Raw genomic sequence first — 27,597 nt, forward strand, 5'->3', positions numbered from 1 at the left:
GTACTGTAAATGATGAATTTAAAAAAATAAAACAGTACGACCTGTCCTCAGAGGAAACTCAAGGGATCGGAATTTCTCCCCACTGTATGCAGGATTCCGGTCCATAAAGATGGTTATAAATAAAAACCACAAGTATATACCTCCGTTAGAAGATCAAGTAGTAGATTTATATGATTTTGTGTGGTAGTAGATACAATAATGACACTAATCACACATTTACATCACGAGTATACCAGCACTAACACAAAACTGTTCTTGCTTAGAACTTCCTCACAGTGAAAAGTACATACACATATTCAATGCACACTACATTTTTTTTTTTTACAGAAATAACACGAATAGTAATACTGTACAGTACTGTTATTTTCTTCTTCCAGTAACCAAGAATTTTTCGCTGGACGCAACTCTCCCTGGTAGTACGGTTCTCAATTAAAAAGCAGGCATGGTAAATAATATCGAACAATTCCGCGTCAGTTTTACCTAGCGTAAAAGACTGAATGTCCTCTACGGCTGATAGGGATGACGGAGGCCCTTAAGTTTCCTGACCCAAGTTTCGGTTTTTCCGCATTCCTACAGTAAAAGATGCCCAAACCACGGGGGATATCCCTGACATGGTCTACATGTAGAGTTGCCACTTTACAACCAGACGGTCCGAGATCATTTCCTGGCAGAATGATATTTCAACCGTCTTATATCCATTCGGCATACACTAGTACTGAAAAAGGTAAGGTAGAATATGTACATATTTTTCCAATACAATAAGAAAATTTCCTTCTGTTTCCGCGTCAGACAGGTTCCGCTGTATATAGGTAAACGTTCATGAATATTGAACCAAGATTCACAGGACCGGGAAAATATTCCGATATGGACAGTTTTCCTGTTCATAAACGTTCCGCTAAAGGCAGGCGTTACTGGATATTTCACACCTACTGTTTGTAAAGACTGCTGCACTTGAGCACCTTGCAAGTGAAGAAGAATATCCGATAACCTGATCATTTTTAAAGACAATGTGAATTGCTTGGACATGTATTTTAAAACAATCTGTTGTACCCAACGTTTACGGAACTCACTTACTATGTTCATGATTATTTTTCGGTCAACTCCATATGTTGTAGCTAGTATCTCCCTGTCAGCGGCTTGTCATGGCGTACTAATTTCCTGACTTTCTTTAGCATTGTGCAGTTTCATCTTCTTTACATCTGATCTCTTCCTTCTGGTACGAATACTAAGTCAAGTAGCCTATCAGGTTAAATATTCAAAAAGTACACAGAGATGAACAAAGTTCTTAAAATGTTGTCTGTATGACCTCTGCAGCAGCTCTCCACAGAGTTGGTTGTCGACACTTGAACGTAAGCTTACAGAAGATGGTCACTGGTATTTCTCCTCATCCGAAGGTTTTTGACGACGGAAAGATGGGAAAAGGCTAGGATTGGGAAAATAGTGGCCGTTGCCCTAATTAAGGTACAGCTCGATTATTTGCTTGGTGTGAACATGGGAAACCCCGGAAAACCATATTCAGGGCTGCTGACGATGGTATTCGAACCCATTAGCTCTCGTGTGTAAGTTAATAGCTGCACGCCCCTAACCGCACAGCCAACTCGCTCGGTAAAAGCTATTTCTTTGAAGATAAATAATTTTCCTGTAAAATCAACCGTAGGAGAAGAGCATCGAATTTTATATTTCAGACTCCCTCCGTAATCTCCTTCCTGCTAAACTGAACAACTTAGAGAGCTAAGATCCTACTCCCCCTTATCATACACTAAAATGCCAAGTTTCATGACCATCTCTATGATCAGTTTTCCGTGATGCTGTAACAGAGAGACAAACAGACCATTATTAAACTGAAACACGGAATCCGATATTGTTTATTATTTATCCTGTCCGGTATATTTTTTTTACAAGTTGCTTTACGTCGCAGAGACACAGATAAGTCTTATCGCGACGATGAATTAGGCAAGGGCTAGGAGTTAGAAAAAAACGTTCGTGGTCTTAATTAAGGATCCACAGCATTTGCCTGGTGTGAAAATGTGAAACCACAAAAAACCATCTTCAGGTCTGTCGACAGTGGGGTTCGAACGCACTATTTCCCAAATGCAAGCTCAGATCCTAACTGCACGCCCAACTCGCTTGGTCAGGTATAAGAACAAAGCATCCACTTAATATAAAAAAAAGTACAGACAGAAATACGATTTATATATGTTACTACAGGCCTACCTGAATTACACAACTATTTATACCCTTACCAGTAAAATAGACAAAACGCGTCGGTTTTAATACCAGTCCTAAGTATATTACTTGAAAAGGCGAATGCTTGCTTACAATTCAATATGCTTTTTATACACTCCAGTTTATACAAGTTCAATACACGCATTAAATAGTACTTCTACAATATTTATCTACAAAAGATATCATTAATGTAGTTAGACCTATTTCAATTTTAGAGAAACATGGGTCGCAACTTACATTTGCACGAAGTAAACAGAGGTCGCAAAGCATATGGTCTCCACTTATAACTCTCCAATCTCCTTACTGTTGTAAAACCTGGTGGCCATGTTTTTATGTACATATCACTATTTTCTTCCTCTATTATCAACAAGTTCCGTCGCTAAGCGATTATCCTGATAGTCTTTAATTCATAGGGCCCCGTACTCAATTCCCGTACGGGTCGGAAAATTTTACCTCCATTCCTATGCTTTTGGGACTGCAAGTATGCGCAGTCTTCAACATTATATTCCATCCTCACAAACGAATTTATCGCCCATGTGTACCAATCCTCTCTAGAGGCCATAGGCCATTATTATTATTATTATTATTATTATTATTATTATTATTATTATTATTAGTATTATTATTCTTATTCTTATTATTATTATTATTCTTATTATTATTATTATTATTAATATTATTACCATCTCCTTTACAGAACTCGTATGAAACCTACTGAAAATGTTCGCTTTTTTCATCATTAGTTGCTCCCATTGGCATTTAGACTACAGAATTCCCATAAGCCGCATTTTCCCTTTATCATGAACCCATGGACTGTGTTATTTGATATTCTTCAGGTACCATCATAGCCGTGAACTTTTGTCTACTGTAAATTATCCAGAAATTTCTCATACCGTAATCGCCTGCAGACAAACTCAACTTTCTCTAACCTAGGCGTAATGATACTTTGTTCACTGTAGATCAGATAGTGATCTGCACATTAAAATATCCCGGAAACAGCTATACAATTCTAACATCATTCCTAAATTCAAAGTCAGTCATGGTATATTCTATTGCGGCTCTGGTACCGCTAGACTCCCGGGTGTAGCAGTAATAGCCTTATGCTTGAAGAATAAATTCCTGTTTATCCCATACTGCCACAGAAGTCTATTAAATGCTTCCCATTCCTATTAATTTCCGTATTATCCTCGCGTTCAACCATTTTTGCTTATGTCCTGCAGTTTTTTCCACTTCATTTAATGGAATATCTATAAACACTAACCTCTCCTTGGTCTAGATCTTGACTTCGACGTTCGTTGAATGAGGTGGTTGGCGTTTCAAACAGCTTTTTTAACCAACATTCAATGTTCAGTGTCTCGCCAGAGAAGGCAAGGTTGGAGCCGCAGAATAAGAAGACCCCCTCACCTCCACAGATGGATGCCAGCAACTGAGCAGTTATCACCTGGACATAATGAAAGATGGCTGGTGTGGAAGTCACTGACTTGGAATGGGAAGATCCAGGGATAATTTGACGAAATGGGGTTCAGTTCAAATGACACAATGCGTGAATGTGGACAGGAACAAACTACTACTTCATTGCTCTCTGCGCCAACAATCATGCACAGATGATGATCTGCAAACCAGTCTGAGTGCATTGGATACTGCAAAATACTGGGCGTGTGTAATACGAAGAGCTCACGTGTTATGTTTTGTTCACTTGAAACTGATTTTACATTAATTGAAAATGTGTATGTTTTTGACTCGATAATAGTAATAATAACAGTGTCCAGTGTTTTACTTCACTGTGTATACGAACGAGTATAACTTCTTTATTTGTTATTTCTGAATTGTTGAGGAATGTAAAGATGATGATGACGATGATGCTTGTTGTTTAAAGGGGCCTAACATCTAGGTCATCGGCCCCTAATGGTACGAAATGAGACGAAATGTTAGGACAATTTAAAAATTCATAATCCTCCACTGACCAGAATTCGAAAACGTGAGGACGAAGAATGAATGGATGGATATGTTAAAAAGATCAGTGGATCCGACCCGCAATTCGCCACATTCCCAGATACTAGCGTTAAACGATGGTATTACTGACCACGGGACTGCTTATAAAGCACAATACTGAATCGTTGATGCTTGTGGTGGAAACGGGTCCAAAATCCAGGACATAGGCACCCTCATAATGGTACTTATCGCTAGGAAAATAGAACCATGGTATTTGTCATGTTGCGGTACTAATCAAAAGTAGCGTGGACTCGCGGTATTCCACACATTATGGTACTACTAACAGGTAATGAACTTCGCACTAGTAACACAGACCTACGGTGTTTCGCACACTGCGGAGCTATTTACATGCAATGCAAACAACGCAAACCTATGGCGTTTCTCACATAAGTGAACTAACCACAGGGACCCGCTCTATCCCGTGGTGTTCCTCACATAGTGGGTACTAAGCATAGGCAAGGCAGAACCATGGTGTCGCTCATATAGGGGTACGAATCACAGATACTGTAAAATGCATCCGGGCCTACACACTGTCGCTACTAATCACAAACCTATTTTGTACCTAACATAGTGTTACTACGCGCAAGTAAAAGCGACCCATGGTGTTCCCTGCGTGATGGTACTAATTACAAATAGTCTCATGGTTCTAATTTGATCATCCCTTGGTCGCCCCTAGTAGTCGCCTCTTACGACAGGCACGAGATACCGCGGGTGTATTCTTCGTCTGCGTCCGCCACCCACAGGGGGTTGTGTGTTTGGTCCGTGAGAGGTATTTTATGTCCCTCAAGTCCGCCGGCAAGCCGGATAGGACCCCACTATCCGCCACCTGGGACGCGCCACGTGGGAGTATCACCTCTCCCCCTGCTACGCCAGCGTAGTTGGTTCGTGGAGGAATGTAAAGATTTTTGTAAAAATAAATATAACAAATTTTCCAATATGTTGCTGCTGACATTCCCAAGCTTGCCATGACTTAAGATTCATCTGGAAATACACCTTCCTGTTCCAAAGTGTTTGCATTTTGACCCCTATATAGGCTTCCTCAGTTTTTACGCAACATTTTGATTGCCCGTTATAGAAATCTCGTAAGATCCACTTACCTAGAAACTCCACCACTAACTGCACTGTGTCAAGCAGTCTAATGGACTCAAGACAGGAGGGAAGCGTGTGTGCGTGCGTGTGTGTGTGTAATGATAGCATACTGTGTCACAAAAACAGTTAAAGTGAGTTCAAACCATGTGGTTACTAGATGATTTAAATTATAGGAAATACAGAAAATTAAATAAATATATACATGTAAAAAATAAATTCCCAGGCCAGCGAATCAAATGTTATCACAAGAGGAAGAAGTCCAAGGTTCCATCCTAGGCCATTCTCAAAAAACATTACCATAACCTGTCTTCCAAAGTCGTAATAGAGGGGCCGATGGCCTAGATGTTAGGCCCATTTAAACAACAAACATCATAATCATCATCTAATATTATTATATTCCACGACAATAGCTTATATATAGTCAGTGTAGTACGAAAATTCAATACTCTATAACACCTTTATTGTGAAATTCTGTAAGTCAGTAGAATCGATGCTCATACTTCCCGCTAATACAATACTCCATCAAAATTGTTCGCCACAGACTTGTTATTCTGTGTCTCGACGTGTTCATTCTTCCGCAAATGCTATAAATTGAACACATTCTCTACATTCCACGTTCATTTAAACATTGAGAGTGAATATAGTACGACTGAGTAGCGCAGATGTTGAGAGTAATCAGGCGGAAGGAAAAATGTACGCGCTTGTTCGAGGTGGACAACCATTCAGCGTGGAGTTTCTAATTCACTGCCTGTGGCTCTATGATGCTTGGGAGTGACTTGCCATGCGCTGTACTATCTCTTCGCGATTCACTGAGCCATCAGGTCATCAGGTTAGCTTCACACAATATTTCTCCGATTTGAAACTTTCATGGTTAAACTAGCTCTGCGTTCAGAAAGAGGGAGCATTGAACATAACCAGATTCTGCAGGATGGGGAACATGTGCCCTGGGAGCCTTTAGTCCATACATCTACATAAAGGAAAAACACACTTTGTTTGTATTAATGAACTACACATCGAAATGTTTTCGCATCTATTTTTTAGAGAGATGGGAAAGATACTATCACACATAGGAGTTACAGGAATATTTTACGATTGAAGCTAAAATTGTAGAGAAAAACCTAAACTGCGCCTTACATTTTGAACTTAAGGCCCATAAAGTACAATTTTTCTTGCTGACGAGTACCTGAGAATGGTTGATGCATTTAAGTACGTGGGTTCTATGATCAACACCCAACTGCTATCAGATGCTAAAATGAAACACCGAATCAACATTGAATGGATGAGGTGCAATCAGTACAATCAATACTGATCTGCATTTAGAGCAGTCGCCCAGGTGGCAGATTCCCTATCTGTTGCTTTCCTAGCCTTTTCTGAAATGATTTCAAAGAAATTGGAAATGTATTGAACATCTCCCTTGGTAAGTTATTCCAATCCCTAACTCCCCTTCCTATAAATGAATATTTGCCCCAGTTTGTCCTCTTGAATTCCAACTTTATCTTCATATTGTGATCTTTCCTACTTTTATAAACGCCATTCAAACTTATTCGTCTACTAATGTCATTCCACGCCATCTCTCCGCTGACAGCTCGGAACATACCACTTAGTCGAGCAGCTCTTCTTCTTTCTCTCAATTCTTCCCAACCCAAACATTGCAACATTTTTGTAACGCTACTCTTTTGTCGGAAATCACTCAGAACAAATCGAGCTGCTTTTCTTTGGATTTTTTCCAGTTCTTGAATCAAGTAATCCTGAGAGGACTTTTCCTATTTGTGAGACTCACAACCTGACTTTTAACCCCGTTTATCAACATACCATTGCCTGCTGTCCATCTCACAACATTTTCTAGGTCACGTTGCAGTTGCTCACAATCTTGTAACTTATTTATCACTCTATAGAGAATAACATCATCCGCAAAAACCCTTACCTCCGATTCCACTCCTTTACTCATATCATTTATATATATAAGAAAACATAAAGGTTGAGGAACTCCCCTCTCAAATATTACAGGGTCAGACAAAGCTTCACCTACTCTAACTCTCTGAGATCTATTTTCTAGAAATATAGCAACCCATTCAGTCACTCTTTTGTCTAGTCCAATTGCACTCATTTTTGCCAGTAGTCTCCCATGATCCACCCTATCAAATGCTTTGGACAGGTCAATCGCGATACAGTCCATTTGACCTCCAGAATCCAATATATCTGCTGTATCTTGCTGGAATCCTACAAGTTGAGCTTCAGTGGAATAACCTTTCCTAAAACCGAATTGCCTTCTATCGAACCTGTTATTAATTTCACAAACATGTCTAATATAATCAGAAAGAATGCCTTCCCAAAGCTTACATACAATGCATGTCAAACTTACTGGCCTGTAATTTTCAGCTTTATGTTTGTGACCCTTTCCTTTATACACAGGGGCTACTATAGCAACTCTCCATTCATCTGGTATAGCTCCTCCAACCAAACAATAATCAAATAAGTACTTCAGATATGGTACTATATCCCAACCCATTGTATTTAGTATATCCCCAGAAATCTGATCAATTCCAGCCGCTTTTCTAGTTTTCAACTTTTGTATCTTATTGTAAATGTCATTGTTATCATATGTAAATCTTATTACTTCTTTGGCCTTAGTCTTCTCCTCTATCTCGACATTATCCTTGTAACCAACAATCTTTACATACTGCTGACTGAATACTTCTGCCTTTTGAAGATCCTCACATACACACTCCCCTTGTTCATTAATTATTCCTGGAATGTCCTTCTTGGAACCTGTTTCTGCCTTAAAATACCTATACATACCCTTCCATTTTTCACAACAATTTGTATGACTACCAATTATGCTTGCCATCATGTTATCCTTAGCTGCCTTCTTTGCTAGATTCAATTTTCTAGTAAGTTCCTTCAATTTCTCCTTCCACAGCCATTTCCAACTCTATTTCTTTCCAGTATGCACCTCCTTCTTAGTCTCTTTATTTCTCTATTATAATAAGGTGGGTCTTTACCATTCCTTACCACCCTTAAAGGTACAAACCTGTTTTCGCATTCCTCAACAATTTCTTTAAACCCATCCCAGAGTCTGTTAGCATTTTTATTTACCGTTTTCCACCGACCATAGTTACTTTTTAGAAACTGCCTCATGCCTGCTTTATCAGCCATATGGTACTGCCTAACAGTCCTACCATGACGAATATAAGAACCAAGTGTGACGACTCAACTGTTATAGCATGGTAGTTTGTGGACCCGCCACTGAGAGCACTGCAAACGTCGATGTCCAACACGTGCTTCAGTAGACCGGCTAACCATGTGTTGAAAAGTGCGGGAGATGTTGTTGTGCGAGATATTTCAATTCAACAAGTTGAATTTCTTTTGCGTTCAGTTCCTAAACTTAGTTCATTGTGTGTTGTGCACTTAAAGCACGTGTGTTATGTGGCCTGATTAAACTAATAGTTCAACATGCCGTACTGTTTTGTGCCTGGCTGTAAGTCAGGCTACGGTAGAGTAGTTAATGGTATAAGATTCTTTTCACCACCGAAGGATAAAAATAAATTTGAAAAATGGGCCAGAGCTATTCCACGAAAGGATACTGTTTTAACGCGTAATAGCAGAATTTGTCAACTTCATTTCTCTGACGATTTGATAGTAAAATCAGACAACTTTATAGTGAATGGTGAAAAAGTGGTTATGCCTCGTGACAGATGGAAATTACGTACAGGAGCAGTGCCTCACATTTTCCCTAATTTGCCGAAATACCTTTCAAGTGAGATTAGGTCCCGTGAAACTCCCAACAGGAAAAGGAATCTAGACACCTCTAGGAGAAGAAGAAAGAAGATTGAAGACGAGAGTGTAGCAGCGAATGGAGAATTAAAAGGTCAGTCTAATGTTGATCAAAATTTGGGTTATTCTAGTGTGCTTTCTGATGCCGAAAAGACAATATTATCGCTCAAAAGGCGCCTAAAAATGCTAATCGAAATTTAATTCGAACTAGATCCAGTCTAAACTCAGCAAAATAGAGAATTAATTTACTGGAGAAGCAGGTTAGAAATACACAGGAATTTAATTATAGAGATAACGAACACCTTAGTAAGAAGGGAAAGATGATAATCGATACCATGCTTAAGAAATGCCGGGTGAAATCTTCTACTGGAATGAGGTATAGCAATGAATTCATTTTAGAGAGTTTATTGTTGAGAATAACATCACCGAAAGGATTCCGTCATTGTCGGCGACATAACCTCTTGCCTCTGCCCTCAGAAAGTCACTTGAGAAAACTTTGTAAAGGGCTTAAGTGCCCTTATGGAGTTAATTCGCATAGCATAAATGCTATTTCAGATTTTCTTAAGGATGAAAATGATAATTCACGTTATGGTGTTGTTATTTTTGATGAGGTTAAGCTAAGAGAAGAAATCCAATTCAATAGTTTTTCCCATAAAGTAGATGGATTAGTTGATTTAGGTGAACACACGCCAGACCTCCAGAAGAACTTGCTTGCAAATCACGCTCTAGTGTTCATGTTCGTACCTTTTATGCATAACTGGGTACAACCAGTTGCTGTTTATGCATGCAGAAATGCTACTCCAGGAGACATTCTCGCAAAAATTCTAATACAGGTGATTTTGCAGTTAGAAGAAGCTGGGGCGAGGGTAGTTGGATTTACTTGTGATGGTAGTCAGACAAATAAAAAGGCGTGGAAATCGTTAGGAATCAGTGGCAAGACAAGTTCTCTACAACCTCTCATCATTAATCCTGCAGATGTTAAGAGAAAGATCTGAGCTTTCTCTGACTTCGTGCATGTATTGAAATGTATAAGAAACCACTTTCATGATAAAGTAGAACTTCAATATAACGACAAAATCATTAATTTCAATTTCTATAGGGAACTGTTCAAAGAAGATCTATCAGGATATGCTGGGCTTAGAGCCTGCCCCAAGCTGACAGTTGCTCATTTAGACCCATCATCGTTCCAGAGAATGAATGCTAGGCTTGCCTTCCAACTTTTTAGTGACAGTGTTGCCAAAGGTATGAAATTTTATCGCGCAATGGGACTGGCAGGATTACAAGGTAGTAAGGACACTGAAACATTTACCAGTAATATAAATATTGTTGCTGATGCACTAAATGCATTCATCCCTTCTCAGGCTCTTCGTAGAGGTTCACCTTCTCATACAGCTCTTGTTAATTTTCTTCAGACTTTGAGATCTACTAATAACACCTTTGCCTCCAACAGAACCTTGGAATCACTAATGGTAACCCTACAGAGTACTTTGGAAATGTGTGAATGGCTTTGGGAAAGAGGTTATAAGTATTTGTTAACAGGAAAGCTCACCCAGGATCCCTTGGAACGGCACTTCGGAATTATGCGTTCTTTCAGTTCAGATGATCATCCATCGACAATAGATTTCCTTCATTTGCATCTACTTCAATGTGTCTACGTCCCTATAAAGCAGGCTTTAAATGTAGGAGGTAATTGCGAACCTAAACGGGAGACGATCTTGACCTCGTATGTTAATCAGATGCGTATGTTAGCCCGGAATGTGGAAATTCATAATGAGACAGTGAAACAATCAGTGGAAACTTCCATTAAGCAAAAAATCGTGGTTTAAGATGCAGTAAATATCGAAGACTGGGAAAGCTCTGTACCTGAATTTGATAGCGCTGTTCGAAACTCTTCGATTGAGAAGTGTTTAGTGTACCATTTGGCTGGGTACGTTGTTAAGCACTCTTCTAAATTTATTAAGTGTTCGCTCTGTGCCCATTCTTTACGTGATAATAATCAAAGTACATTTTCAGTTCTCTCCGAAATAAAAGACTACGGTTCAAGCAATAATGAAGTGTTTTTAACGCGCCCTTCGAAAAGTATATGTGACATTCTTTTCCAGGCCGAGAAAGTAATTAGTGAAAAACTGAACTCAAAATCGATGTGGAGCGAAATATTTTTTGATTGTATCGATTCTATAGACAAAATTTCAGTTGATCCTTCAGGTGCTGGCTGTTGTCTTCAACATGTTATGGATATAATTCCCAGACTTGTTTATCATTATCTGAAGTGCCGATTTTTCTTCAGAATGAAAGAAATCCGGCGAGATTTAAAATCTCGAACATCCGCCAAAGCTTCATGCCAGCTTTCGAAAGTCCAGTAACCGACAAACTGAGATGGTAAGTAGAGTATTACCTTTAAATAGTTCATGGGTGTTTGTTTTAATATGCTATGTACGCACGAGTAACTTGTGCTTTTCTCGACATGTGATGAAGGTCGTAGCTGTTATTTCCGTGTATGATATTTTTCCATTGTTCTCTGCCGTGGTATTTTAATTGTAATCTCTCATTTTTTTATAAAAGACAGTGTATATACTGTGACCGTACCGGCACAATTAGTATTTATTTCAAGTGATATGCTTGGTAAGGAAGCTGGCAGCAAGCTTTTTTTGTGTGGATGCTGGGGGTATCGTCAGGTTGTGCAATACGAAGCCCGCCAGAGAGGCGCCTTCACCCGCCCACTGGGTGGCTTAAGGAATCCCCGAGCTAGGCACACGTCATAGAAGAAGCAGGAGAAGAACACTATTTAGCGACTCCATATTGGAAAACATCTGCCAGCGTACAGCGATGCCAGAGCGATCGGGCTAAATTTAATGCATTTTTGGCGTAAATAAGGCTTGATTAACAAAACTGCACCTGTTAGAGGAGTGTGCTGAATTTTGGTGGAATTATAAAGTCAAGAGTTCTGATAGAAAATACTCTCCAAGCGAAAGGCGTTGGTAAACAAGTTATATAAGACCCATGGCGTACGGATGCGATGGCTGAAACCAGATGCCTTTGGGGATTCCCTATTTCCCCTCCAAGCTGATTAATTAATTACTGCAGATCCGCCGAACATATTCAACTCCGCATATCATAGCGTACTTGTGCATATCCAAGTCACACAGTCTAGCGTATTGCTAATTTCGACAGGCTGGTTTATCCAGGAAAGGCCAGAATCAGAGTGGGGGAAGGACATGCTAGCCGCCCCTATTCCCGGTTTGGCTATAAGTTGTTGCAGTTTCTCGGGGGAGTGGGTAGTCGAGAACGAGCTTCAGAAGGTGGAACTACGTGCGGTCCGCGAGCGAGGTCCACCTCTTCTTTGTTGAATAACTGACACAAAGAAGCGGGAGTGAAGTTTTAAAAGTGTTTTCCAGTGTGCAGTGATAGTAGAAAATGTAACTATATGACAGAGGTATTTGTGCGACATCCGATCGCGAAGTAAACTCTGAATATTTGTCATTATGTCTTAGGTAGTGACTGTAAAAGGCTAATGTCTGTAGCAGTAAGGGAGCTCAGCTTCGAGGAGTCTAACTTTGGGATTTGGTAAACTTTGTTTCAAAGAAAATCAGATCGTGTGAAGAAATACTATCAGTTAAATCCATGTAACATTGAGAGCAGGATTTCCGGAACAGATTATAACACCAAGTAAAGGGGAATGATAAGTACAGGATCTGATTTAATCAAGATTAGAAAGTAAGAAAAGGACGGTTGATATAAGTCACGGACGTAGGAGGCGATAGACTTGGGAAGGAGGAAACCACGAATCACAGCTTGCCTGATTTAACGAAATAGACTAGCTGAGATATCCATAACAATTAGCATCACGTAACTAGTATCGCTCTAGAACGATAGAGGGGAAGTTGGATGGTGTCGAGTGATCAACAAGTGTGCAAAATTGTGTGAATATAATTGCAGTGATTTGTTCACCAGGAAGATGGATTACTCCAGCAAGGTCATCACACGCCTAGAACCAAGGACTGCACGAGCCGGCGACATGGAGTGAGCACCGATGGCAGGCCCCTGAAAACTTCGGACGGGGGCCAGAAAACATCATAAACTGTTGAGTATTGAGCTAATTTCTTCCAATGTTAGTATTTCCCCTTGTAAATAAAGGTACTGTAAAGATAGGGTTAATGATGAGGTAATTGATAGGTTAATTACCTGGAGTGGTCGGATGACCCTTGTTTAATTTGTTTTTGTAAGTAGATATGGGAAGGAAGTGAACCAGGAAGGATGTATAGAGTTTGGGACCCCTTTTAGCGGATGCATGCGCACGCTATACTATCTTTTTTTTTGTTATGAGTGCTGAGAAGGATTTAAGGGGAAAAATAAATAGAAAATTGAACAGGTTAATGCCATAATTTCATCTGCGTGACTGCATAATGTGAGCAGGGATTAGTAGGTGTCAGTATCATTAACATGTGCCTATACAGAGTTAATGTGGGATAGTGACAGAACTCAAGTCATAATAGTAGAGACAGTAGTTAGTTTTTGCATGCTAGTGTATAAGTTTGGCTGTAACTGAAGACGTTCGAGAAAATACGTGCGGAGGTTCAAACCTGGCCCACCCTACACATTAGCTAGGCTAATAAAGTAGAGATTTTCTAGTTGAGTTTGATCATGTCTGAATATTATTATTATTATTGTTATTATTATTATTATTATTATTATTATTATTATATGTATTTTCTTAAAGTAATGTGATCGGTGATTTTTATATACCGATATATCTCGAGTAGTAGGGTAGTATATGACAGGTACACAATCTCGCCTCAAGGGGGAGAGATTAGGGGACATTGTTCTTTGGGTTAAAGGCTGACGTAACTGTGGTAAAAAACATACGACGGAAGAAATGTATGGTTGAACCCCAGACTCCTGGAGAGTTGACGGGATTTTTGGTATAAGATAGCGGCTTAATTTGAGAAATGATTCAAGGACATAATGATAGTATGAGCTGGTTCGAGCAGGTGTACCCTGCATTAGCTCGATTATATGATTTTGATGACTCGGTGGCTGCCGATATTGAGTGCGTTAAATGGTCTCTCGCCGCTGTGCGAAGGGAAGATTTATGGCCCCAGAATGGGAAGGTCCTTGTGAGAGGGCAGCTGAGGGGACTCGTTTGGCCGAGAAATGTTCTTTTAAGACGGTGCAGTCTTCTGTGAGAATAAAGACAGAATATTTACGTAATTACCACACACGATCCACCAGCCATAATCTAAAGGCAATGTAGGAATTTATGACTGTTCTTGACATGATTAGGTTAATTAGGGTTTTTATTTCAGTGTCCCTGATGGAGACGACCAGAGTCTCAGGTTCGAACCTCAATAGAGCACAGAAGGGACCGATAGCTCGCTCAAGTAGCGGGTGCTGCGAGATGAAATACAGCCATTTATACTTTGTGTTGGTGTATAATATGTGTTTCTTTTTCAGAGTGTGATCTTGTTTCGTGTTATGTTCTGTTCTGCGCGAATTTAGACTTCGTGAATTTTTCAGTGGTAGTTGTTGGAAGTGACGGGTTCGTTGTCGAGCCTGTGTTCGTGTGATTTTATTTCATTTGTCTTCCAATTGGTGGAGACGCGCAATATTATTTCCTTTTCCATGGTTTACGTAAACATATGATTATTTCTGCAGTATATTACTTTTATTTACGTATAGATATTTGGTGGCGGTAGATATAAGATAAAATGACCACTCCGGGGTAGTTGAATTAGTGTAAGTAAATGTTTAACTTCATGACATGGGATTCGGTCCCAGGGAATACTGATATTTGGAGGAAAATGGTTCGAATTGTAACTGTAAATAGGTAATCTGTGTTATATTTTGTTTGTGTAACACTCAACAGTTTTGATATCCAACGGGAGATAGACAGACAAAACAAATGGTATGGACGTAGTATGTCAACGAGATTGGACATCCCTCGGGGATGTATATTTTTCTGTGTATGTCAAATCAGGTATCCATCAGCTTGTTAGTTTGGATGGAAGTATTCTTGCATTTGAAATATCCTTAGGAACTGTGGTCATCCACATAAATATTCTTATGGAATGTGGATGAAGTTTAACTGATGGATGGTAGCACGGATTTTACCGTTGCTAAATATTTGTTTTTCAACTTGTCAATTTATATTAATTTTCCAAGGATGTCATAGTGTATGTGTATATTTCAACGAGCGCCTTAGTAAATTTGGTAAACTTATTTGTGCTTATTCTTTGCCGAAAAACAAGCATCCAAAATCCTCTTCCGTTCATTGTAGGCCTTTAAGGTAGTTTATGTTTTATAGCCTTTATTTGCCGCGAACGTTCTTCGGCCCTGAGGAGTCCGTGTTCAGACCTCAGGAACGGGAGAGTAGCTCTGATCTAGCTGAGTCGAATGGTCGATAACCCTTCATGTGAGTGGATTAAGTATACAATCCCAATGAGGAGAAATCGGCACAGACCGAAAAGATCCCTTGACTATCGACTTCCGTGGAGCATGGTCCCATGTGTTCGTGACCCGAAAGGGTTGGTGTGTTGTCACATGGTCCCATGAGTCATGGGGGACGGTGGGAAAGGTTCCATATGGCGCCCTCCGTGTTGGCATTTTCGGCATTTTCGGCATTTGCGTGTAGGCATTTTCGGCATTTTTCGGTAGGTATTTTCGGATTTTAATGTTTTCTTTTATTGGGCGCATGGCACATATGCCTAAGTTAAAATGGATAGGAATGGCCAATTATGACAAGGAACTGATTTAGTTCATACTTGGATGCACGTAATTGAACCAGTAGTTAAATCTGAATGACTAAGTAAATAATAAATGTTAATTTGAGGAATTTTTTCGGTATGTCGTGGTTATTATTATTATTATTATCATGGCAATAACCATGACGGTCATTCAAAGCAATGGACGTACCCGGAAGGTAAATAAGGATTCAATCGAGTCCAGGAAACAATGAAATGATTTTCCAGAATCTGGGGAAAAATGAATATCGATACCCTTCAGGTAATCGTATTCGCGGGTATGAGTCGGAAGGTACTGTTTGATGTAGGCCTCATTGCTAGTAGTGAATGTTATTTACATATTAAGGTAGATTTCTCATGATTTAGCAAGGGTAACCTCAGGCCCTTGAGCTGATTATGAAATGGCAATAAATTAGGTTTCAGACGGAAAGTCTTGGGACGGTATGACCTATTGTATCGGGTGTATCTGCCTCAATGCTTGACGGATGACCTGTTTTATTGGCATATACCACCTGTGTTGGTAATTTAATGCGCGCGTGATTAATTTATTCAAAATTGATTATTGATAAAAAAGGCTATGTTTTTAAAATCGTGATTTTGCTCTCGGTGAAATAGGGGTGTACAGGTTAGGCAACTTCGAGTTCGCCGTATTTGAGGCGATGTTTTGGAAGTAATGTTTTGATTTTGAAAAAAAAAAAATTTCGAAGTTGAACGGGGGGAACGCATTCTTGAACGAACATTGTTTTGTGTGTCTATCAACCCGAGGTCCAAGGTCCGAAGGTGAAGGGGGTCTCATTTTAATGAAAACAGTTGTATTACGATGGATATAGAAGTAGTCAGGGAACTCTTACGGGAGTTGCGCGAGGACATGCAGGGTATGAAGGAACTGATGCGGGAGAATAGTGAGGAGATGCAGGAAAAACTGAATCAAAATAATGAGGAGATGCAGGCAAAACTGAATAAGAATAGTGAGGATATTCGGGATAATCTAACGGAAAAACTGAATCAAACGAGTGAAAATATTCAGGACAATTTAACGGAAAAACTGAATCAATCTAGTGAGGATATTCAGGAAAAGATGACGGGAAAACTGAGTCAGGCTATTGGAAACGTTCAGGAAAACATCAAAGAAATGATAGACCAGGTGCAGACAGAGTGCAAGGTAGGAAGGGAAGAAATAAATAAGCGATTAGAGCGAATCGATGAGCGGCAGGACGAATTGGTCGAACAATTGAGAGTCGATCGGGAACGCTGCATTAAGATAACCGAACGCTTAGAAGAACGAGTAGGGAGCGTAGAGGCAAAGCAGGAGGAGATCAGTAAGACCATGGATACGGCAATTGAACGCATTGACTGTGTTGAGGCTCGAAGCACAAGTGTCGCGGAGCAGTTAGACGAACACATGAAGGCGACAGTCGAATACCAAGAGAATCAGCGTAGGGAAACTGAGGCAATAACTCGGGAAATATCCCAAACCCAGATGAAGCTGAATGACGTACGCCATAAAGCCGAAGCGTTACGACAGGAGTTTACCGACGCGATCGAACTGCGTGTAGCAGAAGAAAGAGAGATAACGTCCGTAAACATTACCGCGATCCGGGAAGAAATCGACAAGAGGGACGATAAACTTTCAGACAGGATCGAGGATTGGTCACATAGAACTCAGAAGGTCAAGCTCAAAGTAGACACCCACGACGCCATGATTCAGGAATTAAAGGAAGAGTTTGGGAAAATTAAAGTTGGGAAGGAATTTAGCCCAATGAAACCAAGTCAATTTAATCCGTTCGACACAAAGCCCGAATCCGAAAGATCAGGACTCTTCCAGAACATGAATATGAGTCAAGATCAGGTAGCGGGGACACCAGGGCATAACTCAACACTCCTTCCTGTCGAACCGATCCCCATCTATAATATGGTGAAGATGGCGGACGACAAACCAAAACGTTTCAAACCTGGCGGGAATATGACGCCAAAGAAATTTTTGATTGAAATGGACGGTTACATGAGCGATAACCGGATCTCGTCTGAACGAAAGTTACGGGTTGTCGAGAAATTTTTAGAGGACCAGGCCCTTGTATGGTTCCAAGCATTTCGATACTGCTTCGACGGGTACGAAAGCTTTAAGAGGGCATTTCTAGACAAATATTGGGGGATGCAAACGCAGCAGGGTTTGCGCCTCGAACTGTACTCACGTCGGTATTCGATGACGGGACCGACGCGCTTCTGCGAGTATTTCACAGGACAGCTAGTGAAGATGAGGGAGTTGGACAACCCTCCGGCAGAAGGCGAATTATTGGCAGCGCTCACAAAACAATTTCCCGCTGACGTGCAGCGTATCTTGATAGCGGCAGATGTAAAAACAGCTGTTGAGATGGAGCAAGTGTTACGGCATCTGGACCAGACGTCAGGTGGCCAACACATGCGGACCAGGCAGACTGAAATGGTAAACATCGTGAACTGCCAAGGAAATCCTAATTCGGTCGGTCAAAAGGACCAAGGGACAAGTACGCGGGAGTTGTACGCTACAAATAACCATTCAAGGGATAGTAGTTGGAATCCTCGTCCGTGGAAGGAGGATAGGCGGAGTTACGGTCGGCAATCCTATACGAGAGATAATTACCGTAAGGACCGGCGACCCTATCCGAAATGGCAACCTAGAAACGATAGGAATCCGCAACCACGGGGAGAATATCGTCAGGGAGACCAGAACGACCGTAAGAAGGAATCTCAACGGTACGTTAAAGAACTGCGCGAGGCGCGAAGCAATGGAGACATATGGGAGCAGCCCATAAGGCAACTCTCCCAAACTAATGAGTGTCAAGGGGCAGAGAGTCTTGCGTTACAGCAGCATAACGCGAATCAAGGGAGGTTGAACCCCTGTGCGCCAGAGTATGAGGCCACAGAGGGGAATCGCCTTAAAAAAAAGCCCAACTACTAAGTGGGGAGATAGCCGGATTTTCGGAAGCTATCGATCCTCAGGAGACGTCATGGACGGTCATTACGATAGATACCTGGGTGGTGCAAGCTGATGATTTACTGGAGGAACAGTTGAAAACAGACATTAAGGTCATAAGAGAACTACCCGTTATTTACATCAGGGTTAACGGGGTTCGAGTTCGTTGTCTTGTGGACACGGGAGCCAGCGTGAGCGTTGTCTCTAGAATTCTATTACAAGAACTTCAATCCAAAAATGATATCCCGGTTATCCCAATATCAAACGTCAAGGTTCGTGGAGTAATTCCGGACAGGACCACAATCTGCAATAGCCAAGCGTATCTGGACCTGGAGATTGGAAAGGACATTGTTTCCCATCCATTTATCGTTTTATCCAAAATTGAATATAATATTATCATCGGTTCAGATTTCTTAAGGGAATATAAAGCCCATATTAATATGGAAACAAACGAAATTTGTTTAAAATTTGATTCGGCCCAAACCGAGGTGAAGTTAAATGATTTTGAGGACTTAGAAACCGAGGAAAGAATTTGGACGACACAGATCTGTTCAGGAAACACGGAGGGAGAAGAAAGCGGGATAGGATTGGACGGAATCTGCCAGAAAGTCTTTGAGGAATCTGGAATGACAATCGCAGCATTGGAGACAGAAGAGGAACCATCGTTGGATTCAACCATTCAAGGGAAGATTCATGAAGCCAAAATTGGGGAAAATGAAAAGGACCAATTACTCAAAATTTTAGAAAAATGTAAAGAAGTTTTCGGTTCACGACCGGGGAAGATCCCAAACTTTCAATATACCTTGGTAGTCAACAGTCGGGAACCTTTTAGGCAACGCCCGTATCCGGTACCAGAAAAGTATCATGACAAAGTCAGTAAAATCATTGGCGAGATGGAGGCTAGTGGTTTAATTATGAAGTCCCCAACGCCTTTCCTGAACCCACTCGTAATTGTTGAAAAAGCGAATGGGTCTCTTCGCGTTTGCCTTGACGCGAGGGCTATTAATAAACGCTTAGTCCCCGAGTATGATCAAGCCCCTTGTATCAAGGACATCCTGAAGAAATTTCGACATATGAAGTTGTTTTCTGGGGTCGACTTAACTTCCTCTTTTCATCACGTAGAGTTAGACCCGAAGACCAAAATTTTGACTGGGTTTATGTTTGACCAGACGACATACGTCTTCAACCGGCTTCCGTTCGGCATTATGAACGCGGGATCTGCTCTTATCCGAGCTCTCGATAGAAACCTTAGCGACGAGGTAAAGGCATTTACGGTAAGGTACATCGATGACATTTTGGTGGCGTCTGAGACAGTCGAGGACCATCTCGAAAAGATCAAGAAGCTCTTGCTCGATCTGGATCGAAACAACTTTAAAGTCAACCTTCCAAAGTCACAGTTCTGTCAAAGGAGTATTTTATTTTTGGGACACGTGATTGACTCCGATGGCGTGATCCCAAACCCCGTCAAAATTCAAGCAATTCAAAACTTTCCAAGACCAACTAGGGTCAAGCACGTTCGGCAATTTTTAGGGATCTGTAATTTCTTCTCTGATCACTGTCCTGGGTATACCGAAGTCGTAGCACCCCTCCAAAATTTGCTAAAGAAAAATAACCGTTGGAAGTGGGACGAGGAATGCGAAGCCGCTTTCAATAAGACGAAGGAACTCCTCGCCAACAGCATCAAATTAGGTTACCCAGATTACTCTAAGAAATTCATTGTGCAGACCGACGCATCGAAAATTGGGGTCGGTGCTGTATTGTACCAAGAAGACCCGGAGGCACAACCAAAAATCACATATCTGGCATTTATGAGCCGCAAATTGAGAACTCACGAGCTCAAATACACAGTGACTGAACTCGAGATGTTGGCTATCGTCACAGCCCTAGGTCACTGGCGGAAGTATATCTATGGCTTCCCCATTGTCCTTCGAACAGACCATAAGGCATTAACTTTCATGCTCAAGTCGACGATGACCAGCGAAAGGGTCAACCGTTGGTGTCTTTTCGTCCAACAATTTGCCTTAACGGTTGAGCATTGTGCTGGAAGGGACAACGTTATTGCAGATGCACTAAGTCGAAACCCGAATCCTAGCGAAACCTCTGTTTTTCACATCCAGCTGGAAGACGAAGACCATGCCACTCTAGAGAAGTTGAAAACTATAGGGGAGGAGCAGGAAAGATATCCGGAAACAGGGAAATTGATCGAGTTCTTCAAGCGGAAATTACAACCGGGTACCGCCGAGCACTCAGAAATAGAGAAGAAGGCAGAACGGTACAATTACTTCAACGGGATTCTCCATAAGTTTGTCGATGATAATCACACTCGATACAGGATTGTAGTGCCGCCCGTTTTACAAGAGGACTTAATCTGGTTGGCACACCGAGCCATAGGTCACGCCGGGATCGACAAGGTTCTATCAACGTTAAAGGAAACCTTCATTTGGCCAAATATGAGGAAGATTGTCCGCCGTGTACTGATGACATGCGATATATGCCAGCGGGTGAAGCACAATACCTTTTTGCTTAAACAACTGCCGCGGCCTTTGTTGCCGAAACAGCCCAAAGAGCTCTTCGCGCTAGATTTTTACGGTCCTTTACCCAAGGCACGACGCGGGATGCAGCATATTTTGGTTTGCGTCGATGTCTTTTCGAAGTTTATCCAACTTTGCCCCGTACAAAAAGCGAATACCAGAGCTGTCATCAATCAGATAAAGAATAAAATCATTCCGAGGATGGGTAAACCGGAGTGCATTTTAACAGATCACGGTTCTCAATTCACGTCCGGAGCTTTTAAAAGGGATATCGAACGACTGGGAGTGAAGCATCACCTGAGTTCGATTCGCCACCCCGAATCAAATCCAGCCGAGCGAATCATGCGGGAGATAGGAAAAATTTGCCGGATCTACTGTTCCCGTCAACATTGGCGATGGGTGGACGTCCTTCCTATTATTGAGGAATGTGTGAATGGGACGGTCCACGAGTCGACAGGGATGATCCCAAGCGTCGTTCACTTCGACGAAATTCCAAAAAGACCCTGGGTGAATGCAATCCAATGCCCTCAAGACCCCCGCTTATCCGTGGAACTCTGCATACAAACGACGGCGGAGTATTTGAAAGAACAGGCAGAGAAGCGATTACGGCGATTGCGTGGAAAAAGGTACCATCGTCCATTGCGAGTTGGAGAACTTGTTCTTGTCAAACGACCAGCGATCTCCGATCCCGCAAATAAAATTTATCATAAGTTTGCGGAGCTATACATTGGGCCGTATCGGATCATCGAAAATTTAGACAATAATTCCTACAAGGTCCAGAGCATGGACGGCACGACTGAGACCGTATACAATGCCGCCAATTTGAAATTGTACCATCCTCCAGGAAGCAGCAGAATAGACGCCTATCAGGTAGACGAGAACGCCGAAGAAGAGGAAGAAGATTTAGAGAGAGACGAAGATGAGGATCCAGGGGACGAAGAAGGAGATGGTGAAGAAGATCCAGCAGTCCATGTAATGACGGTGGAGGAACGAGATGATTTGAGTGACCAGAGTTGTGAGGAGTGCGTAGAGATGTACCAGAGACGCGACATTATGGCACGAGTATGTTTCTTGCTCCAGAGAGAAAATGCCCAGTTGAGGTTGGAATCGCAGAAACTTAGAGCAGCTAAAGAAGATTGATCTTAGGACGGATGGAGTAGTAATTATTCAAGAAATTCGCAACTCCGTTTCAAATTTCTTGAAACCAACGGAGGGGCAGATGTGACCGTACCGGCACAATTAGTATTTATTTCAAGTGATATGCTTGGTAAGGAAGCTGGCAGCAAGCTTTTTTTGTGTGGATGCTGGGGGTATCGTCAGGTTGTGCAATACGAAGCCCGCCAGAGAGGCGCCTTCACCCGCCCACTGGGTGGCTTAAGGAATCCCCGAGCTAGGCACACGTCATAGAAGAAGCAGGAGAAGAACACTATTTAGCGACTCCATATTGGAAAACATCTGCCAGCGTACAGCGATGCCAGAGCGATCGGGCTAAATTTAATGCATTTTTGGCGTAAATAAGGCTTGATTAACAAAACTGCACCTGTTAGAGGAGTGTGCTGAATTTTGGTGGAATTATAAAGTCAAGAGTTCTGATAGAAAATACTCTCCAAGCGAAAGGCGTTGGTAAACAAGTTATATAAGACCCATGGCGTACGGATGCGATGGCTGAAACCAGATGCCTTTGGGGATTCCCTATTTCCCCTCCAAGCTGATTAATTAATTACTGCAGATCCGCCGAACATATTCAACTCCGCATATCATAGCGTACTTGTGCATATCCAAGTCACACAGTCTAGCGTATTGCTAATTTCGACAGGCTGGTTTATCCAGGAAAGGCCAGAATCAGAGTGGGGGAAGGACATGCTAGCCGCCCCTATTCCCGGTTTGGCTATAAGTTGTTGCAGTTTCTCGGGGGAGTGGGTAGTCGAGAACGAGCTTCAGAAGGTGGAACTACGTGCGGTCCGCGAGCGAGGTCCACCTCTTCTTTGTTGAATAACTGACACAAAGAAACGGGAGTGAAGTTTTAAAAGTGTTTTCCAGTGTGCAGTGATAGTAGAAAATGTAACTATATGACAGAGGTATTTGTGCGACATCCGATCGCGAAGTAAACTCTGAATATTTGTCATTATGTCTTAGGTAGTGACTGTAAAAGGCTAATGTCTGTAGCAGTAAGGGAGCTCAGCTTCGAGGAGTCTAACTTTGGGATTTGGTAAACTTTGTTTCAAAGAAAATCAGATCGTGTGAAGAAATACTATCAGTTAAATCCATGTAACATTGAGAGCAGGATTTCCGGAACAGATTATAACACCAAGTAAAGGGGAATGATAAGTACAGGATCTGATTTAATCGAGATAAGAAAGTAAGAAAAGGACGGTTGATATAAGTCACGGACGTAGGAGGCGATAGACTTGGGAAGGAGGAAACCACGAATCACAGCTTGCCTGATTTAACGAAATAGACTAGCTGAGATATCCATAACAATTAGCATCACGTAACTAGTATCGCTCTAGAACGACAGAGGGGAAGTTGGATGGTGTCGAGTGATCAACAAGTGTGCAAGATTGTGTGAATATAATTGCAGTGACTTGTTCACCAGGAAGATGGATTACTCCAGCAAGGTCATCACACGCCTAGAACCAAGGACTGCACGAGCCGGCGACATGGAGTGAGCACCGATGGCAGGCCCCTGAAAACTTCGGACGGGGGCCAGAAAACATCATAAACTGTTGAGTATTGAGCTAATTTCTTCCAATGTTAGTATTTCCCCTTGTAAATAAAGGTACTGTAAAGATAGGGTTAATGATGAGGTAATTGATAGGTTAATTACCTGGAGTGGTCGGATGACCCTTGTTTAATTTGTTTTTGTAAGTAGATATGGGAAGGAAGTGAACCAGGAAGGATGTATAGAGTTTGGGACCCCTTTTAGCGGATGCATGCGCACGCTATACTATCTTTTTTTTTGTTATGAGTGCTGAGAAGGATTTAAGGGGAAAAACAAATAGAAAATTGAACAGGTTAATGCCATAATTTCATCTGCGTGACTGCATAATGTGAGCAGGGATTAGTAGGTGTCAGTATCATTAACATGTGCCTATACAGAGTTAATGTGGGACAGTGACAGCACTCAAGTCATAAAAGTAGAGACAGTAGTTAGTTTTTGCATGCTAGTGTATAAGTTTGGCTGTAACTGAAGACGTTCGAGAAAATACGTGCGGAGGTTCAAACCTGGCCCACCCTACACATTAGGTAGGCTAATAAAGTAGAGATTTTCTAGTTGAGTTTGATCATGTCTGATTATTATTATTATTATTATTATTATTATTATTATTATTATTATTATTATTATTATTATTATTATATGTATTTTCTTAAAGTAATGTGATCGGTGATTTTTATATACCGATATATCTCGAGTAGTAGGGTAGTATATGACAGGTACACAATCTCGCCTCAAGGGGGAGAGATTAGGGGACATTGTTCTTTGGGTTAAAGGCTGACGTAACTGTGGTAAAAAACGTACGACGGAAGAAATGTATGGTTGAACCCCAGACTCCTGGAGAGTTGACGGGATTTTTGGTATAAGATAGCGGCTTAATTTGAGAAATGATTCAAGGACATAATGATAGTATGAGCTGGTTCGAGCAGGTGTACCCTGCATTAGCTCGATTATATGATTTTGATGACTCGGTGGCTGCCGATATTGAGTGCGTTAAATGGTCTCTCGCCGCTGTGCGAAGGGAAGATTTATGGCCCCAGAATGGGAAGGTCCTTGTGAGAGGGCAGCTGAGGGGACTCGTTTGGCCGAGAAATGTTCTTTTAAGACGGTGCAGTCTTCTGTGAGAATAAAGACAGAATATTTACGTAATTACCACACACGATCCACCAGCCATAATCTAAAGGCAATGTAGGAATTTATGACTGTTCTTGACATGATTAGGTTAATTAGGGTTTTTATTTCAGTGTCCCTGATGGAGACGACCAGAGTCTCAGGTTCGAACCTCAATAGAGCACAGAAGGGACCGATAGCTCGCTCAAGTAGCGGGTGCTGCGAGATGAAATACAGCCATTTATACTTTGTGTTGGTGTATAATATGTGTTTCTTTTTCAGAGTGTGATCTTGTTTCGTGTTATGTTCTGTTCTGCGCGAATTTAGACTTCGTGAATTTTTCAGTGGTAGTTGTTGGAAGTGACGGGTTCGTTGTCGAGCCTGTGTTCGTGTGATTTTTATTTCATTTGTCTTCCAATTGGTGGAGACGCGCAATATTATTTCCTTTTCCATGGTTTACGTAAACATATGATTATTTCTGCAGTATATTACTTTTATTTACGTATAGATATTTGGTGGCGGTAGATATAAGATAAAATGACCACTCCGGGGTAGTTGAATTAGTGTAAGTAAATGTTTAACTTCATGACATGGGATTCGGTCCCAGGGAATACTGATATTTGGAGGAAAATGGTTCGAATTGTAACTGTAAATAGGTAATCTGTGTTATATTTTGTTTGTGTAACACTCAACAGTTTTGATATCCAACGGGAGATAGACAGACAAAACAAATGGTATGGACGTAGTATGTCAACGAGATTGGACATCCCTCGGGGATGTATATTTTTCTGTGTATGTCAAATCAGGTATCCATCAGCTTGTTAGTTTGGATGGAAGTATTCTTGCATTTGAAATATCCTTAGGAACTGTGGTCATCCACATAAATATTCTTATGGAATGTGGATGAAGTTTAACTGATGGATGGTAGCACGGATTTTACCGTTGCTAAATATTTGTTTTTCAACTTGTCAATTTATATTAATTTTCCAAGGATGTCATAGTGTATGTGTATATTTCAACGAGCGCCTTAGTAAATTTGGTAAACTTATTTGTGCTTATTCTTTGCCGAAAAACAAGCATCCAAAATCCTCTTCCGTTCATTGTAGGCCTTTAAGGTAGTTTATGTTTTATAGCCTTTATTTGCCGCGAACGTTCTTCGGCCCTGAGGAGTCCGTGTTCAGACCTCAGGAACGGGAGAGTAGCTCTGATCTAGCTGAGTCGAATGGTCGATAACCCTTCATGTGAGTGGATTAAGTATACAATCCCAATGAGGAGAAATCGGCACAGACCGAAAAGATCCCTTGACTATCGACTTCCGTGGAGCATGGTCCCATGTGTTCGTGACCCGAAAGGGTTGGTGTGTTGTCACATGGTCCCATGAGTCATGGGGGACGGTGGGAAAGGTTCCAATACTTATCAGTTACGGAGTAATACGTTTCCTGTGTCACCATTCCTAAGACCAGCTGATCGGTATTATGGAGCTACCACACTCTAGCGCTGCCTGGCGGGGCGCGCCTGAACTCGATGAGTCATCACACTTGGTTCTTATATTCGTCATGGTCCTACTTTTAAGACCTTCCTTTCTACCACATTTATTTTTAACTACCACAAAAACAGCTTCATGATCACTAATCCATCTATTACTTCAGTTTCCCTATAGAGCTCATCTGGTTTTACCAGCACGACATCCAGGATATTTTTCCCTCTGGTTGGTTCCATCACTTTCTGAATCAGCTGTCCTTCCCATATTAACTCATTTGCCATTTGTTGGTCATGCTTCGTGTCGTTCGCATTTCCTTTCCAATTTACATCTGGCAAATTCAGATCTCCCGCTGCAATCACATTTCTTTCCATGTCGTTTCCCACATAGCTGACTATCCTACCAGTGTACAGTGGATTCCGTGCGACACTGTAAGCCACTTGTAGCAGTTTTTGATAGTTTCCTTTCTGGTATCAAAACGTTTAAAAAGTAATTTACTGAAAGTATTTTTTTTCTATTTGCTTTACGTCCCACCGACACAGATAGGTCTTATGGCGACGATGGGAGAGGAAAGGCCTAGGAATAGGAAGGAAGCGGCGGTTGCCTTAATTAAGGTACAGCCCCAGCATTTGCCTGGTATGAAAATGGGAAACCACGGAAATCCATCTTCAGGGTTGCCGACAGTGGGGTTCGAACCCAACGTAAGGGAAAGTTAAATGTTCGTAAATGACGAACACTGAATTTGTAATAACCTACACATTTTTCAACGTCTGGCTGTTTTTCACCCATTCCTGTTATACAAAGGCAATTATATAAACTGATATTGTATACTGTTTTACTTGTGTGACCATGGAGTTGCCTTGATACTTCAGACAGGCCACTGACATATTCCATTGAATGTATACAGTTTTATCTCGACTTATCAGTACTACTGTTATTTTATTGATACCAACTCATTTTATTATTAAGGTTCTTGTTGTCATTAGTAT

This window comes from Anabrus simplex, chromosome 1 (assembly GCF_040414725.1).
Source record: "Anabrus simplex isolate iqAnaSimp1 chromosome 1, ASM4041472v1, whole genome shotgun sequence".
Lineage (NCBI taxonomy): Eukaryota > Metazoa > Arthropoda > Insecta > Orthoptera > Tettigoniidae > Anabrus > Anabrus simplex.